Source organism: Xenopus tropicalis, chromosome 2 (genome assembly GCF_000004195.4).
Source record: "Xenopus tropicalis strain Nigerian chromosome 2, UCB_Xtro_10.0, whole genome shotgun sequence".
Taxonomy (NCBI): domain Eukaryota; kingdom Metazoa; phylum Chordata; class Amphibia; order Anura; family Pipidae; genus Xenopus; species Xenopus tropicalis.
The window spans coordinates 152,026,750-152,043,690 of NC_030678.2; the positions used below are offsets into that span (position 1 = coordinate 152,026,750).

The window sequence follows — 16,941 nt, forward strand, 5'->3', positions numbered from 1 at the left end:
CCTCACTTGTACTGAGAGCTATCTCCCCTACCCCTGTATTCCCTCACTTGTACTGAGAGCTATCTCCCCTACCCCTGTATTCCCTCACTTGTACTGAGAGCTATCTCCCATACCCCTGTATTCCCTCACTTGTACTGAGAGCTATCCCCCATACCCCTGTATTCCCTCACTTGTACTGAGAGCTATCTCCCATACCCCTGTATTCCCTCACTTGTACTGAGAGCTATCTCCCCTTCCCCTGTATTCCCTCACTTGTACTGAGAGCTATCCCCCCTACCCCTGTATTCCCTCACTTGTACTGAGAGCTATCTCCCATACCCCTGTATTCCCTCACTTGTACTGAAAGCTATCCCCCCTACCCCTGTATTCCCTCACTTGTACTGAGAGCTATTTCCCATACCCCTGTATTCCCTCACTTGTACTGAGAGCTATCTCCCATACCCCTGTATTCCCTCACTTGTACTGAGAGCTATCTCCCATAACCCTGTATTCACTCACTTGTACTGAGAGCTATCTCCCATAACCCTGTATTCCCTCACTTGTACTGAGAGCTATCTCCCCTACCCCTGTATTCCCTCACTTGTACTGAGAGCTATCTCCCCTACCCCTGTATTCCCTCACTTGTACTGAGAGCTATCTCCCCTACCCCTGTATTCCCTCACTTGTACTGAGAGCTATCTCCCCTACCCCTGTATTCCCTCACTTGTACTGAGAGCTATCTCCCCTACCCCTGTATCCCTCACTTGTACTGAGAGCTATCTCCCATACCCCCTGTATTCCCTCACTTGTACTGAGAACTATCTCCCCTACCCCTGTATTCCCTCACTTGTACTGAGAGCTATCTCCCCTACCCCTGTATTCCCTCACTTGTACTGAGAGCTATCTCCCCTACCCCTGTATTCCCTCACTTGTACTGAGAGCTATCTCCCATACCCCCTGTATTCCCTCACTTGTACTGAGAGCTATCTCCCCTACCCCTGTATTCCCTCACTTGTACTGAGAGCTATCTCCCCTACCCCTGTATTCCCTCACTTGTACTGAGAGCTATCTCCCATACCCCCTGTATTCCCTCACTTGTACTGAGAACTATCTCCCCTACCCCTGTATTCCCTCACTTGTACTGAGAGCTATCTCCCCTACCCCTGTATTCCCTCACTTGTACTGAGAGCTATCTCCCCTACCCCTGTATTCCCTCACTTGTACTGAGAGCTATCTCCCATACCCCTGTATTCCCTCACTTGTACTGAGAGCTATCCCCCATACCCCTGTATTCCCTCACTTGTACTGAGAGCTATCTCCCATACCCCTGTATTCCCTCACTTGTACTGAGAGCTATCTCCCCTTCCCCTGTATTCCCTCACTTGTACTGAGAGCTATCCCCCCTACCCCTGTATTCCCTCACTTGTACTGAGAGCTATCTCCCATACCCCTGTATTCCCTCACTTGTACTGAAAGCTATCTCCCATACCCCTGTATTCCCTCACTTGTACTGAGAGCTATCTCCCCTACCCCTGTATTCACTCACTTGTACTGAGAGCTATCTCCCATACCCCTGTATTCCCTCACTTGTACTGAGAGCTATCCCCCCTACCCCTGTATTCCCTCACTTGTACTGAGAGCTATCTCCCATACCCCTGTATTACCTCACTTGTACTGAGAGCTATCCCCCCTACCCCTGTATTCCCTCACTTGTACTGAGAGCTATCTCCCCTACCCCTGTATACCCTCACTTGTACTGAGAGCTATCTCCCCTACCCTTGTATTCCCTCACTTGTACTGAGAGCTATCCCCCCTACCCCTGTATTCTCTCACTTGTACTGAGAGCTATCTCCCATACCCCTGTATTCCCTCACTTGTACTGAGAGCTATCTCCCATACCCCTGTATTCCCTCACTTGTACTGAGAGCTATCCCCCCTACCCCTGTATTCCCTCACTTGTACTGAGAGCTATCTCCCATACCCCTGTATTCCCTCACTTGTACTGAGAGCTATCTCCCCTACCCCTGTATTCCCTCACTTGTACTGAGAGCTATCCCCCATACCCCTGTATTCCCTCACTAGTACTGAGAGCTATCTCCCCTACCCCTGTATTCCCTCACTTGTACTGAGAGCTATCCCCCCTACCCCTGTATTCCCTCACTTGTACTGAGAGCTATCTCCCCTACCCCTGTATTCCCTCACTTGTACTAAGAGCTATCTCCCCTACCCCTGTATTCCCTCACTTGTACTAAGAGCTATCTCCCATACCCCCTGTATTCCCTCACTTGTACTAAGAGCTATCCCCCCTACCCCTGTATTCCTTCACTTGTACTGAGAGTTATCTCCAATACCCCTGTATTCCCTCACTTGTACTGAGAGCTATCTCCCATAACCCTGTATTCCCTCACTTGTACTGAGAGCTATCCCCCCTACCCCTGTATTCCCTCACTTGTACTGAGAGCTATTTCCCATACCCCTGTATTCCCTCACTTGTACTGAGAGCTATCTCCCATACCCCTGTATTCCCTCACTTGTACTGAGAGCTATCTCCCATACCCCTGTATTCCCTCACTTGTACTGAGAGCTATCTCCCATACCCCTGTATTCCCTCACTTGTACTGAGAGCTATCCCCCCTACCCCTGTATTCCCTCACTTGTACTGAGAGCTATCTCCCATACCCCTGTATTCCCTCACTAGTACTGAGAGCTATCTCCCCTACCCCTGTATTCCCTCACTTGTACTGAGAGCTATCCCCCCTACCCCTGTATTCCCTCACTTGTACTGAGAGCTATCTCCCATACCCCTGTATTCCCTCACTTGCTAAAGAGCCACCCAACCCGTTCTTGTAGCTGTATAATGTATCAGCCAGTACCACAGAGTCAGGGAGGGAATTCCACAACTTCACAGCTCTCACTGTAAAAAATATTTTCCAAATATTTAGATGGAACCTGCTTTCTTTTAGTTTTCAGTGGGAGTGGGTGTCCTCGAGGCTACATACTGTAACACATATTTGGTCCAAAACACAACCAGTATGTAAAGTGACCAGCAGTTGCTTTTCAAAGTCAATTGGTATCTGCATGGGGGGGGGGGCAGGAGCTGCAGGGGGCATTTTCTCACTGGTGGGGGTACCAATTGACTGTGCACATGGGGGCAGATTTCAGTGCAAAATGCACGAAGATTGCAGCAATCCTGGAGCTATTTACTGCTGGCATTAATACGTCATTTGAGAAAACGCTCAGTAGGGATCATTTACCAACACAAGTGCAATTTTTGCCCATAATGCAGCATGTCCCCATAATTCAAGTCTAATTGCAGTTGCATCCATGCAATGTTTTTGGACTGCCGACTTTAGTTGTAGTTGAACTGCAACTCCCAGGTCTCAATCTATCCAATTGCTGGCTTTTAAGCAATGCTGGGAGTTAAAGTTAACAGCAACTGGAGAACTGCATATTGCATCATAAATAATTTGGCCCCCGCGATGTTTATTTACCTCAAATCAGTCTCTCTCTCTCCAAGCCACAGGCTTTTTGGCAAGTCAGACATGTGATTTGGGATTTTCTCAGTCTGTGTTACGCTTGTGTTTTATCTGATGGTACTTACATAATATAAGCAGAGCTGGGCTTATGTAATTGTACTTGCTTTAACCCTGCAATGTACTGTACCAAGTCCCAAATCAAATGGTGGGATTACTGTATAAAACCTCTATAAGTGGACTTGCCTTGGTGGTGGTGTGGCTTTGGGTAAAATAACGTCATAATCCAACCTGCAGCTCTTTGGCTTTTAGAGGATTCTGGGTGTTGTAGTTCTACAAAACCCTGGCGACAGCAGCTTAAACAACCATATATATATATATTTTAGCCTTTCTATACCCACTCTGTTAAAATTACAGCCCCTTTCCGGCATCAGAGTTAATTTACTGTCCCTCTGTCTGCATCATTGGGGCCCCATAAACCACAGAGCCCAGTGCAGATGCCCAATTTTGCAGTAAATGGATGGGTAATTGGGTACAATTCTTTCATTAGTATTGCACTGGTTTGTATGTCAGTTATGTGCAGAGCTGTGGAATATGTTGGTGCTTTATTAATGTAATAATAGTAATAATCCCAATAATAATCCCAATTGTTCTTTGGGTGAGTGCTTGGGACAAAGCTCAGCGCTGTGCAGATCTGCAAAGGCTCCAGCCAATTCCCCATAGGCAGAGGGGAAGGCAGAGCACATATGTGATGCAGGAGATAGTAAGGGGGTGGGATGGGTGGCTGACAGAGGACATGGTGGATGGTGCTGGTGTGAGGAGGAGAGCAGCATTTCAATGAGGGCCGGGCTAATGCAAATCACTGCAATAGCAGCAGAAGGAAAGCAGCTGCAGCCTCCACTCAGCAAGATCAGCGGCAGCTCATCCAGTCAGGGGGCCAGGAGATACACAACAAAGACCCTCAAGCCTGTCTGCCAGCACAATACCATTAACCACAATCACAGAGGAGACATTGACTGCCTGAGCCCTTTAATATACTCGGAAATCCAATCAAGAACACACTGAGTGAGGGATCCCTAGCAAAGCAAATTGGTAAGTCTATTGCTATTAACCAGTCAGTAGGGAGGTTACCAGTCTGTTCTTTCTCTCTCTATACATATAAGCAGATCATATAAAATGCATTATATTGGGATTGGCTTGACCAGTGCTATTGGGAGCAGAAGAGCAGCAAGTCAGTATGAGCTGTATAAACTGAATGGGGCTACTTTCCTCCTTGTCTCATTCTACACGTTGGTGACTGCAGCAAAGCAGCAGGATCTCAGCATCTAATGCAGGGCTCTAAGGGCTCATCTCTTCCCCGATTCACCAGTTCCTTCATTCATTCCGCCAACATGTCTCCCTTATTTATAGTAATACATTAAACTGTTCCTGTTTAGCCCGGTTACATTATGGCAGGGGGTTCTTGCATTGCACTGCATGTGTCCGCTCATTCCATAGGCACGAGTGCTTTATTATAGCGCAGCCATATGGAGCATCCATTTGTGATGGCCATATATCTTCAGTGCATCTCCCATCACAGCGACAATCTATCCTGGATGTGGGTTTATTATGTCCAGGCTCCCCCCTCCGCTCCCTGTGCATCTCTGGGAAGTAATTGGTCCTGATGGGGTAGTGATGGACCAGATAATAGTACAGAGTAGTAAAATGACATAAGGTTCATAGTCACCCTAATGGTTAAAAAAATACTGTAGATATCTGGTCTAAATATAAGGTGCATCCGGGTGACTCTAGCTCCTGCAGACTTTAACCCTTGCATGCCAGGGTGAACACCATGATATTGCCCTGCCTTTCAGTGAGCCTATTGACTTTTTTGCAACATGGTAGGAAATAAACCCACTGGGTGCAGAATGCCGACACCTTATTTTTCCCCATGGGGATTTATTCAGAGTATTCAGAGCAATGTGCCCATTTAGGCAATTTAGACAAAAGGAGTACTATTACAGTCCTTCCTGGCCCAAATATGCTTCAAGTGACTTCATAACAGGTCCTGTTACCTCATGGGGGGAAGAATGAGATCACTGCTGTATTACTGTGCCCGCACTGTGATAATACTCCATATTCTGGCACAATTTCTAAATGTAGATCATGACATTATACATTTACTGAGAATATCTGCAGGTTCAATGCTTAGCCTTTTGCTGTCGCAGGATTTGGCATCATGTACCTGGGAATGGCAAGTGAGCGAGGAAAAAAAGGGAGTTGTCCTGTTAAGCCGGTCTATTTTCTCTATACCCATACCATGCACCGTATACTGGCACTAGGCTGATTCCAACTAAGGCAGACAGTTATCGACTCTTATAGAGATTGACCAGACTGCCTCAGTAACAGTGTCTGATTCCCTGCTTATAATAAGGCAGCCCTATTCATCCTGCTTAAGTTTTTGCAGAATTTCCATTCTGACATATTGGCTGCTGCAGGCTCAGCATATTCCATTGAAAATGAATCTGTATAGAGCAGGTGCTGCCGCCTCTAATAATGAATTCCACACACTTCATTTGCCCTGCTTTATTCCCTCTGTGTGTCGTGTTTCTGGCTTATGATTCATAGGGCTGTTAGTTTAATGGTATATATTTTAGAGTTGGATTAGTCAGTATTCAACTAAAATATCTAGGATTTGTATTTTATGAGCATAAAGAATAACATTGCTCTGCATAACCCCAGCTGATGTATCTATTTCTAGCAATGGTTAGCTATATTATTAAAGAACTACAACTCCCAGAAGCATCTCCTGACCTGACAAGAAATTCTGCAGGTCTTTAACAACCAGAGTGTCAAAGATTGTGCATCCATAGTCTAGGTTAAGGGTAATAAAGGCTGTGAAACTGCCAATTAATGTGTGCTGTCCATTGGAAATCAATTACAGTGCCGGGCTGCATGTCCAATATGCTGTCCTTGGTTTGGAGATGAGGTCTGTAAGTTAGTCTGTCACAGACAATAGCAATGGGAGTGGGAAATTGTTTTGTGGAATAAATGTGTTTTAATTATAATGTTCTACATTGATTAGCCCTTGGATCAGTGCCCGCAATACTCATTCTAGTAACATTACGTAGGCATAGCTAACTGCCCCCCATACATAGATCATATATAACTTTCAGCATCACCTTGATAGCCACAGGCTGGGGCACAAGCTCTGGGGTTTACAGGTCAGCAACAGCTGGAGGGCAATAAGTTGCCCAGATCTACCATATTGTTTGCACACCTCTCAGTTCATACCTGGTGTGTTCTACCATGACTTTCTGCTTACTTGGACCTGTTGGCAAAATAAAAGACTTATCTATGATTCACTAGTATTGTCCAAACAAATCAATTGTTTTTTACCAGGGTGGATGTGTTTCTTGGATCAGTATAAATAAAGGGGCGTACACTTCACCTTTTGGGGCATTCAAGAAGTTGTGCTGGAGGGCCATAGAATGTTCATTCCTGGCACAGATGTATCCTTCCTGTAGAATTGCATAGTCCAGGTCTTCTGTAAGCAAAGTAGTCCCAAAGGCAACAGCAGGACCAGGGGCGGGGGCCTAAGGTCATTCTTTCCTAGAGTCTTGTTACTGTTGGCCAACAATGGTAACAATGAGAAAGGTTTCTAGAGCACTGCTGGTACTGTAGGCCTAGAGAATATCTTGCCTGCTGACAAAGTTGATGATCCTTGAGAAATGGGTTACAGAACTGCCATCCCCACTTTGCCTATTCCTGATACACACCTTTTACTTCTCTAGCGATAAATAAACAGGTCACAGTTAATTGTGCTTGTGGCAATCATATTTTGTGCTTGAATACCTGCCCTAAATATGGCTAAATTCTACTTGTATCGATTATTGCTAATATGTCTTCTCATGTAGTAAATTAATTGTATATTTTTGTCTTTTATTAAAGAATCAATATTTTTTACCACTTTATATGTCAGAAATCCTGTTGGCTGGTTAAAAGAACACCTGTTATTGAAGAGCACATTTTTAAAACATAGCTCTATAGTTTATTAGTTGTTGTACCACTTTTAAGCCTCCAGTCAGTTGTTTCCCATAGGGCTGCAATAAAACTATGTCAATGGCTGATTTGTGCTGCAGAAAGAAATAGGTACATGCAGGAAAATATATGTTTTATTTACACATCTGTATTTGCAATGCAACATGTTATATTTGTATACCAATAAAAACATATATAGATGCTGACTATCCCCATGGCAGTGGTTTTCAGTCATCTTTTGGTTCAAGTTCCCCTTTAGTCAGTTGGTAAGGTTCCCCCTTAGCTAAGGTATGTATGTATGTATATATATATATATAGGCATGTTTATTTTTATTTATGTAGCACTACATACATAAAACAGTTGGTTACATCTTCCATTTAGTTATACAGGTATGGGACCCATTAGCTGGAAACCTGTTATCCAGAAAGATCCTAATTACGGGAAGGCCATGTCCCATAGACTAAATTATAAGCAAATTAATCTATTTTTTTAAATGATATCCTTTTCTCTGTATTAATAAAACAGTACCTTGTACTTGATCCCAACTAAGATAATTAATCCTTATTGGAGGCAAAACCCCAACAGCCAAAAAAATATTGATCTGTAAGGCTACACATTAATTATTATTCTTACTTTTTCTTACTTTTTAATTCAGGTCCTCTTCTGTTCATATTCCAGTCTCTTATTCAAACCACTGCCTGGTTGCTAAGGTAAACGAGACCCTAGCAACCAGATAGCTGCTGAAATTCCAAACCGGACAGCTGCTAAACAAATAGCTAAATAACTGAAAAACAACAGAAGCTCAATGTGTTCGTAATATTAAAAGTTAATAATAAGGTGAACAACCCCTTTAAAAACACCTATGGGCAGGCTGTGATATCAGCATTAGACTGGAAGGTGCCTGTTGGTGGGTCTGATGGGGGAAGAATGGTATGACTACATTTACAAGCTTGCCTATGGCTGCTTCTATGGTATTTATATATTGGGTGCTCTGATTTGCTGATTTTGCCATTTTTCCATGCCATGATAAAAAATGACCTTTATTATTGTCCTAAAAAATCATCAACTTGCCAAAATTCATGTAACTCTGAAATGTTTGTGGGAATAACTCTAGCTATTGCACAAAAAAAAAATGAATATTTATATGTGAATTTGGCGTTAGAATAATTCATAGCATAGCAGGCTGAAATCTATAGATCATTTTAATACCCTTTAGTAAATAGATCTCTTAAAATGCATCCTTTCTTTGTTAAGTAGGTACCTAGTCAATAGGCTGAAGAAAAAGATGCGTCAATCAAGCCCGTCAGTTTAAAGACAAATAGATCTCCTTAAGTTGGTCTTCAATGAGGCATTCGATGACTCTCCCTTTCTTCAGGGATCAATTGACCTGGAAATTTAGGGAATTGGTAGTGAAGGGATAGGCAGCCGGTGGCACGCCAGCTGGTCTGTATGATTGGCAGCTCCAGGGGGATACTGGGAATTGTAGTTCTGCAATCCCTGCAATCAGTGTTGGACAGGGTACCATCTATACTCCTAGTGGGCTAAGGTGTCAGTGGGCCCTCCTGCTCACCTAACTGTTTGACCTTGCATGCCTATACCGTGGCCATTCCCAATTTCTGTAGGAGAACAAAGATGAGAAACAGAGGGTACCACAGATGCGTGTATGTAAGAGAAGAGACAAGGAGAATAAAGAGAGGAGGGAATGTGACTTTGGGAGTAGGCATGTGGTCTAAGAAAGTTTCTGGTGGGCCCTGCACATCCCAGTCCGACAGTGCCTGGAGTCTTAAGGTGGCCATACATGGGCAGATTTTAGCTGCCAATTTGGGTCCTTTAGACTGATTCAGCAGCTTATCTGCCTGTGTATGGGCACCTCCAATGGGCCTACCCAACCAAAATTTGGCCTAAAATTGGCCAGACTTTGATCAGTCAGGTTTGATTTTCTGTTGGATTGGAAACAGTGTTGGATGGTTGATGCAGTCCTCAGTCCAATGGCGCCCATTCCCGCCAGTTTAATTTAGCCCAATATCACCCACCTTAGGTGGGCATATTGGGAGAGGATCCGCTTGCTCGGAGCTGTGTATTGCCTCCTTTAGAATATGAATGTCTACATCATACTAAAAGTTCATTTTATGGGGAAACCTTCAGAAATTCCTCTCCATGGGAAGGTTTGTTCCCCTGAAACTTTATTTTACTTGCAGAAGTCAGACCATAGCTGGTCTATCCATAGTTTAAGATTGATCTACTTGTTTATACAACAGCCCATTCCCAACACTGATGCATTTATAGCCCCAGAGAAGCAAAGTTTCACTGTATCCCTGTTGAGCAGCAAAGTTTGGTCTCACAAAATATGTTTCATTTAGTTCTGTACTGGTATTAATGATACTACCAATACAATATATACAAAACAGGTTCTAACTTCCTCACAATATTTTGCATAAGTGCTAATAAACTTGAGCTGCGCTGTGCCCTTCCCTATGTATTATTCTCTGTATCCCGATCTGGAGGAAGAGGTTGTTGTGTGAGTGCCCAGTACTTGCCGTATTAGTATTGCACTCACAACCCTAGGGGAACGCGAGGCTATGAGTAATTGCATTTCACAGCTTCTGCTTTTACCTTTGTATTTTGTTTAACTTTGAATACTGTTTTGCTTTCACATGCATCTTCATGGTTTTTGTTACGGCCCATTAGTCATATTTGTGTATAAATATATATATACATAGCAGCACAAGGATAAAGGCATTGTTGTCTCTTCAAATATTATCAGATGACTGTGCCAACCAATGTATTGAAATGAAGGTATCCATGGCATAACTACTGTATGGGCTTGAGAAATAAAAATCTGCTTGTCCTATATATATAATCACAAAGCTATATATATGTACATATATATACTGAAGTGTCACTCTTTTCTTTAAGTGCATGATAGATGATAGATAGGTAGGTAGGTAGATAGATAGATAGATAGATAGATAGATAGATAGATAGATAGACAGACATAGATTGATAGATGATAGATAGATAAATAGATAGATAGATAGATAGACACAGATTGACAGATTGACAGACTGATAGATAGATAGACAGACAGACAGACAGATAGATAGCAGACATAACAAAAATGTAATGATAAATTAATTTCTAAAAGTACTTGAAGCAGTACCTGTGCTATTGCTGTCCCATTGCTGGCATTGCTGGTTCTGATTTCATGCACCACTGAGTGTAGCAGTAGGCAACCCCTTCTCAGCCAAGATTCTAGTTCCCACAATGCCTTGTACTGTATGTGCCTCTGATGATTCTTCTTTACAGGTCCATTTATTACAGAACATGCAAAGCATTGTGGGAATAGAAGTTGTGGCTGCAGCTGACTCTCCATACGTTGTTTCAATGGTATGTGTAGTACAGTACAGTTTGAGTGTATATGGGCATGGTATAACTGCTCTGAATCTGGGCACTTATCCATATTCCCTTGGTTACCATACTTATCTTGATTTTGTTTTCAATCCCAAATGACAGCATGAAAGCCCCTGGATATATTCCCCTGTTGTGCCAGGTGTCTTCATGGTGCCCAGAGACAATCTGGAAAGGAATCCTAATACTGTATATTTGCTCTGAGTGCTCCCCTGAGCACTTTTGCTGTTTAATGTTCTTGTTTTAAAGATAAAGATGCTCAGATCCCACCCTGTATTTCAGAGTTCTGTATATTCTGGGGGCAAGGGACTTAGCTTCACCAATCAGAAAGCTCCAAGATGTGCCACCATATGCCATTTAGCACACATAATACATATATTTTATGCAAGTTCTGCAGAACTCTTTCATTCTACCTTATTATATGTGGAAATGTAGCACAAACTCTGTGTTGCCTTTTCTGTTAAAAAAATGTTCAGGATTTGGTGACCTGTTGTAAAGCTCCCCCCATTATGGATCCCTAATGCTGTCCTTTTCTGATGGCTGTACACTCAGCCCTGAATTCCCTTAGCTTCATTATTTATATCTGTCATATTTCACATTCCTTTTTTTCTCTGCTCTTCCTGCTGCTTGTTTATTGCACATTATTCACATAGCATGCTATACACAGGGATTATGGAAAGACTAGGAAGCTTATGGTGAAGCTTTCTGACTGGTTTGATTGTACTACAACTCCCAGCATAATTTAATATCACATTGCCTAACTACACCCATTAAGTCACAGTTGCAGAAAAAAGATAGATACATCTGTTATGTCCACAAATATATAATAACGGAAAAATCGTATTATCCCTTGTATAATCCATTGTAGCATAAAGCAAGGTTATATACCTGTATTCAATTCAGATATGCAGTATATGTAGATAACACTTTGAACTGAAGGACTGATCCTTATGGGACTGGCTACACCAGAGGAGATGCAGGTGGCCAGAGGAACAGGCTGGAAATAGCAGTAATGCACGTGCAACTTTCCCTATTGATACATCAATCTGCATTTGTGATAGTTTTATGTTCAGACACCAATGGGGGGGGGGTGTAATTTATGCCCATTCTACATAATTTCAGTCCCTAAAGTGAGTGTAAATGACACCTGTGTGTTTTCTCCTAGGGGAACTGTAAGGAACACACGTTAAGGCAGTTACCATGCCATCTGTATCATATTGACTCTAGTTACCCCACACTACTCAAAGGTATTTATAACACAAGCCAATGGAGCAGCAGGGCAAAACTCTCTTACAGAATTACTTGACCAGTTTTGTCATTTTTTCCTGAAGTGGCTAAACTTTGCCCATACTTTACCCTCTGCTAGCCATGGGCACAAACTGATTGTATCAGTGCACTGGCTACCCCCTTGAGCGTGGTACAAACCAGATCTGAACATGTGACTGGTAGGCCAGATGAATAGCCAACTTTACTCAATAGTAAGGATGCACCAAATTCACTATTTTGGAATTTGTCCGAACCCTGAATCTATCATAAAAGAATTGGCCGGATACCAAATCAGCAAATGCAAATATGGCTGTGGAAGGGTTAAAGAGAACCATGTGCAGTTAAAAATCTGCAACTTCCATGTTTATGTAACAAAATGTCACATGATTTTAAGGATTCAGGTTTGGTTTGAAGGCTGAATCTTGGCCAAACCTCGAACCGAATCCTGGATTTGGTGCATCCCTACTTAATAGGGTCATTATATAGCTCCAGTGAGATCAACGGGGGACTGTTTCTGGCCTAGAAACCATAGAAATCATATTTCTTATTAGTATTTTTGAATGTAACAAGCAGTGCAAAAAGAACACTGACTGCTTTAAATGAACTCTGGGCTCTCTGTAAAGTCACTGTCGGAGGAGAGAGGGATTAAATAGAATCTATGCAGATCTCAATGTCCTTCCCTGTATTTGCTGGCAGATTGGGACTTAATCATTGCCCCTAGAACAACAATATTCCAATTTTTACAAATCGAGATCCAAATATCCTCTAAAATAATATTAAGATGATTATGTCATACAAAGAAATCTATGGAGCCGTTAATACTAATGGAAGACTTGATTTGGGCAACAGGCTTTTAATTATCCAACCCGTTCCTTCAACTATTACTTGTTTAATGAGTACACACTCAACAGGTTAGACAGACCAGCAATCTGACAGCAATCCAGTGGGTGTTGTTGCATCATAGCAATAGATAAAAAGCTGTGTAGGCCGTGGTACGGCTTTTAGTGTGCAAGAACAAAATGACAGTTGAACATAAACCTTAGTTATAAATAGCCTTCCACAATGTTCCTATGCTCTCACTCGCAACCAATATTTTCTCTCTCTCTATATATATATCCAGTAGAATATCCTGGAAGAGCCTTGGTTGCTATAGTGAAGAAGATGGAGGAATGCTATATATATATATATATATATATATATAAAATACAGAACAGCCTTTATGCCCATAGGGGTTCCTTTAGTCCTCTCTAAACTTGATATGATGCCAAGGGGTTATGGTCCCATACAATCCCCAGTCCTTTGTGAATGTCGGGGTTGGGAAGTTATAACTTTCTTTACTTTTATTTTTAATTTTGCTCTGTAGAATTTAGGTTAATTAGGAGAGAGAGTCCCTAAGCATCTCCCCATTAAACAAACAAAAGCCCCAATTTCTGCCTCTCCAGGTTATAAGACCAAAGCTAAGAACTGTGGGTAAATATACTAACCAAGCATTTTGCAGGGCCTTGTAATTGAGTTTAAAAGCCTTCAGTTACAACTCATTCATAAAAGAATTATAACTCATGAATAAAGAATTAGGCAGTGGGTGAGTGCATACTTGCTATGTATCAAGGGACAGCACTATGATCATCATAACCCCACGTAGTTGTAAATCAGCCATGCAGGGCTGGCGCCAACGCAGCAATCGGGTTTTTTATGTCAAATGGCACATTATGGCAGAATGGGAAAGAAGAAGCAACATGTTGTACTTCAAGAAGTTTCTTATAACTTGTTTGATATTTTTTTTGTTTGATATTTTTTTTGTTAGCTTGCTCTTTCGGGGTCAGTGCAATGCACCAAGAGACTGGAGTGCAACTAAGAGGGGTACCCAGCACCCCAGCTATGTTTGCATGGTGGCAGCCTATAGCCTAGCATGATGGCTGAACATATAGCTAATGGACATGGCCACTGAGGCATGTGAATAAAAAGTGGCATGCAATTTCTGCCTCTTATTTACGCAGTGTGAACCCCCCTGGGGCATAACTACAAAGCAAGCAAACCATTGCAGGGGGCCCTGGAGTGCAGAGGGCCCAGTGAGGCCTTAATTAATGAGCAATTACAACGTATCAAAGTACAGAAAGCCAATTCACCAATAGCCCTAAATTAGATTTGCTGTAGGTGCCAGTAACATCAAGTTACGCCACTGCCTCCCTTCCTAGAATGCCAACCAGGTCTGGAATGATATTCAAAATAGACCCTGGCATTTCAGATAAACAGAGGCCCAAACAGCCCCCACCAGTCCAATAAATAGTGACTGTCTATGGCAACTTACAGCAGCCCCTCTGGCATTTGCCAGAACCCACAGATTGCCAGTCCAGGCCTGATGCCAGCTCACTAGGATCCCTCTGTGCACTGCATGTGATGTCCTGCAGATAAATCTTTCCACTGCTGAAGTGACAAAGATATCTTTTCAAAGTGAGAGAATGTACAGTGCAGTTGCATGAACATTGTACATTCAGGGCAGGTGGATGTGCCCCTTGTAACTGCATTAAGCACTTTACATCCCCCATGGGTGCTGAAGCTGAAAATCTCTTATTATTGCTGGACAAGGCTATCTTGTGGTTTGATGCTCTTTTGTGTGAGCCCAGTGTTGTACTGCTGTCCGTCTTGTAAGGCACCTTGTGCATTTTGCCATATGTATAAATAATTAATATTTACATATATACATAATTATCTAGCACTGTATGACATGTACAAGGAAACTCTGCTGTTAGGTGGGAGCAGGCCCTAATATTCATAGGCCAGCTGACATCTATTTTCATAATAAATGCAAATTATTTTGCACATTGGATCGGGTTGTCCCAGTATCTTACTGGGGTTGGTTGTGGGTTCCAACAGGCTTCTGTGATGGGCCCACCCTTATATCTGATCACTTTTTATATAATATAACCAGAGGGATGTCATTAAAGTTATTAAAAAATATGTGAGTGACTATTGATACTGCACAAACAGTTTGCCTGTACCAAATACCATGTCTCCATTTAGATGGAGATACAAACTAATGACAGTTTTGACATATTCTGGTTTGGTTGTTGCTTTGCATTATGGGTTAGGAAATTTGTTGGGTTTTTTTTTACCAGTTTTATATAGTGCACCAAAAGTACTGAACTGCATATGCCCCAGCCGAGGTTGGCACATGGTGGCACAGTACTGTAAAGAAAGTACCCAAGGCTGGTTCAACTTTTATGAAACAGGTGCAATGGCATTGGCAAGAAGGTTGATAGTTTGCCTCACTAGAAGATGCCAAACCAATTTGCATTACCCACATTGGTTTAACATTTTGTTTTCCTTTAAATTGCCAAATGGAGAGACAATAGACAGTGCAGGTATTTGCCTGGTACAGTAGGTACAGCAGCCGTTGGAGCAGACAGGTGTATAGAGGCCCTTATGCTATGGGAGCAGCACCATATAGCTATATCTCTCACTGCATGATTTGTCCCACTTTAGACCCATGTGAAGGCTGGGGAGGAAGTGCCTCTTAGAACTCCATTATCTTCCACCCATGTTTATAATTCAGCTTCAAAAATCCATTATAGGCATATAATACAGATAGCAGCTTTGTCTTATCTAAATGGATTTACTGTGCAATTGCTGGCTTTATCAGTGTTACACACAGTGCCCCAGCAGCTTATTAGGAAAATCCCCCTGCTCTTCAGCCTGAAGTCATGATAAAGAACAATGAATTTCACTTGTACATTACTTCCCAACTTAAAAGAACAGTAACACCAAAAAATTAAAGTGTGTAAAAGTAATAACAATATAATGTACTGTTGCCCTGCACTGGTACAACTGGGGTGTTTGCCTCAGAAAGACTACTATAGTTTATATAAGTAAGCTGCTGTGTAGCCATGGGGGCAGCCATTCAAAGGAGAAAAGGCACAGGTTACTTAGCAGATAACAGATAAACCCCCATTATATGGGGCTTATCTACTAGTTATCTGCTATGTAACCTGTGCCTTTTCTCCTTTTTTCCAGCTTGAATGGCTGCCCCCATGGCTACACAGCAGCTTATTTATATAGTAGCTTTTATATCCCTCACCCATACTCACACACATTCCGGCCTTCACCTGCCACGGAAACCAAGGGCTTCAATTTGTGGCACTTGCATCTAACAATTATTGCACATTATATTAGGCTAGGGGCCTGGGCCAGTAGCGTTCTTTAGGGCTTGCATCAGTGTTATACGTGTGCAATATATAAATACAGGTTATGGGATTCATTATCCGGAAACCCATTATCCAGAAAGTTTTGAATTATGGGAAGGCCATCTCCCATAGACTCCATTATAAGCAAATAATTTTGATTTTTAAAAATGATTTCTCTGTAATAATAAAACAGTACCTTGTACTTGATCCCAACTAAGATATAATTACCCCTTATTGGGGGCAGAACAGCCCTATTGGGTTTATTTAATGGTTAAATGATTCCCTTTTCTCTGTAATAATAAAACAGTACCTTGTACTTGATTCCAACTAAGATATAATTAATCCTTATTGGGGGCAGAACAGCCCTATTGGGTTTATTTAATGGTTAAATGATTCCCTTTTCTCTGTAATAATAAAACAGTACCTGTACTTGATCCCAACTAAGATATAATTACCCCTTATTGGGGGCAGAACAGTCCTATTGGGTTTATTTAATGGTTAAATGATTCCCTTTTCTCTGTAATAATAAAACAGTACCTGTACTTGATCCCAACTAAGATATAATTACCCCTTATTGGGGGCAGAACAGCCCTATTGGGTTTATTTCATGGTT

General features: G+C 42.2%; 1 protein-coding gene across 5 annotated transcripts in view; it reads left to right on the forward strand.

The window, feature by feature from the left end:
- The first annotated feature begins 4,262 nt into the window (after nt 1-4,262).
- dclk1 (doublecortin like kinase 1) overlaps nt 4,263-16,941 on the forward strand; it is a 202,379-nt gene continuing 189,700 nt past the window's right edge. For 2 of the 5 annotated variants that reach the window (XM_012957153.3, XM_012957152.3), the window contains exon 1: nt 4,268-4,544. The gene's annotated coding sequence lies outside the window, so the exon portion shown is untranslated. Of the gene's footprint in view, nt 4,545-16,941 lie in introns of all 5 variants that reach the window. The other 3 variants (XM_012957157.3, XM_012957154.3, XM_012957151.3) reach the window with 3 other exon arrangements.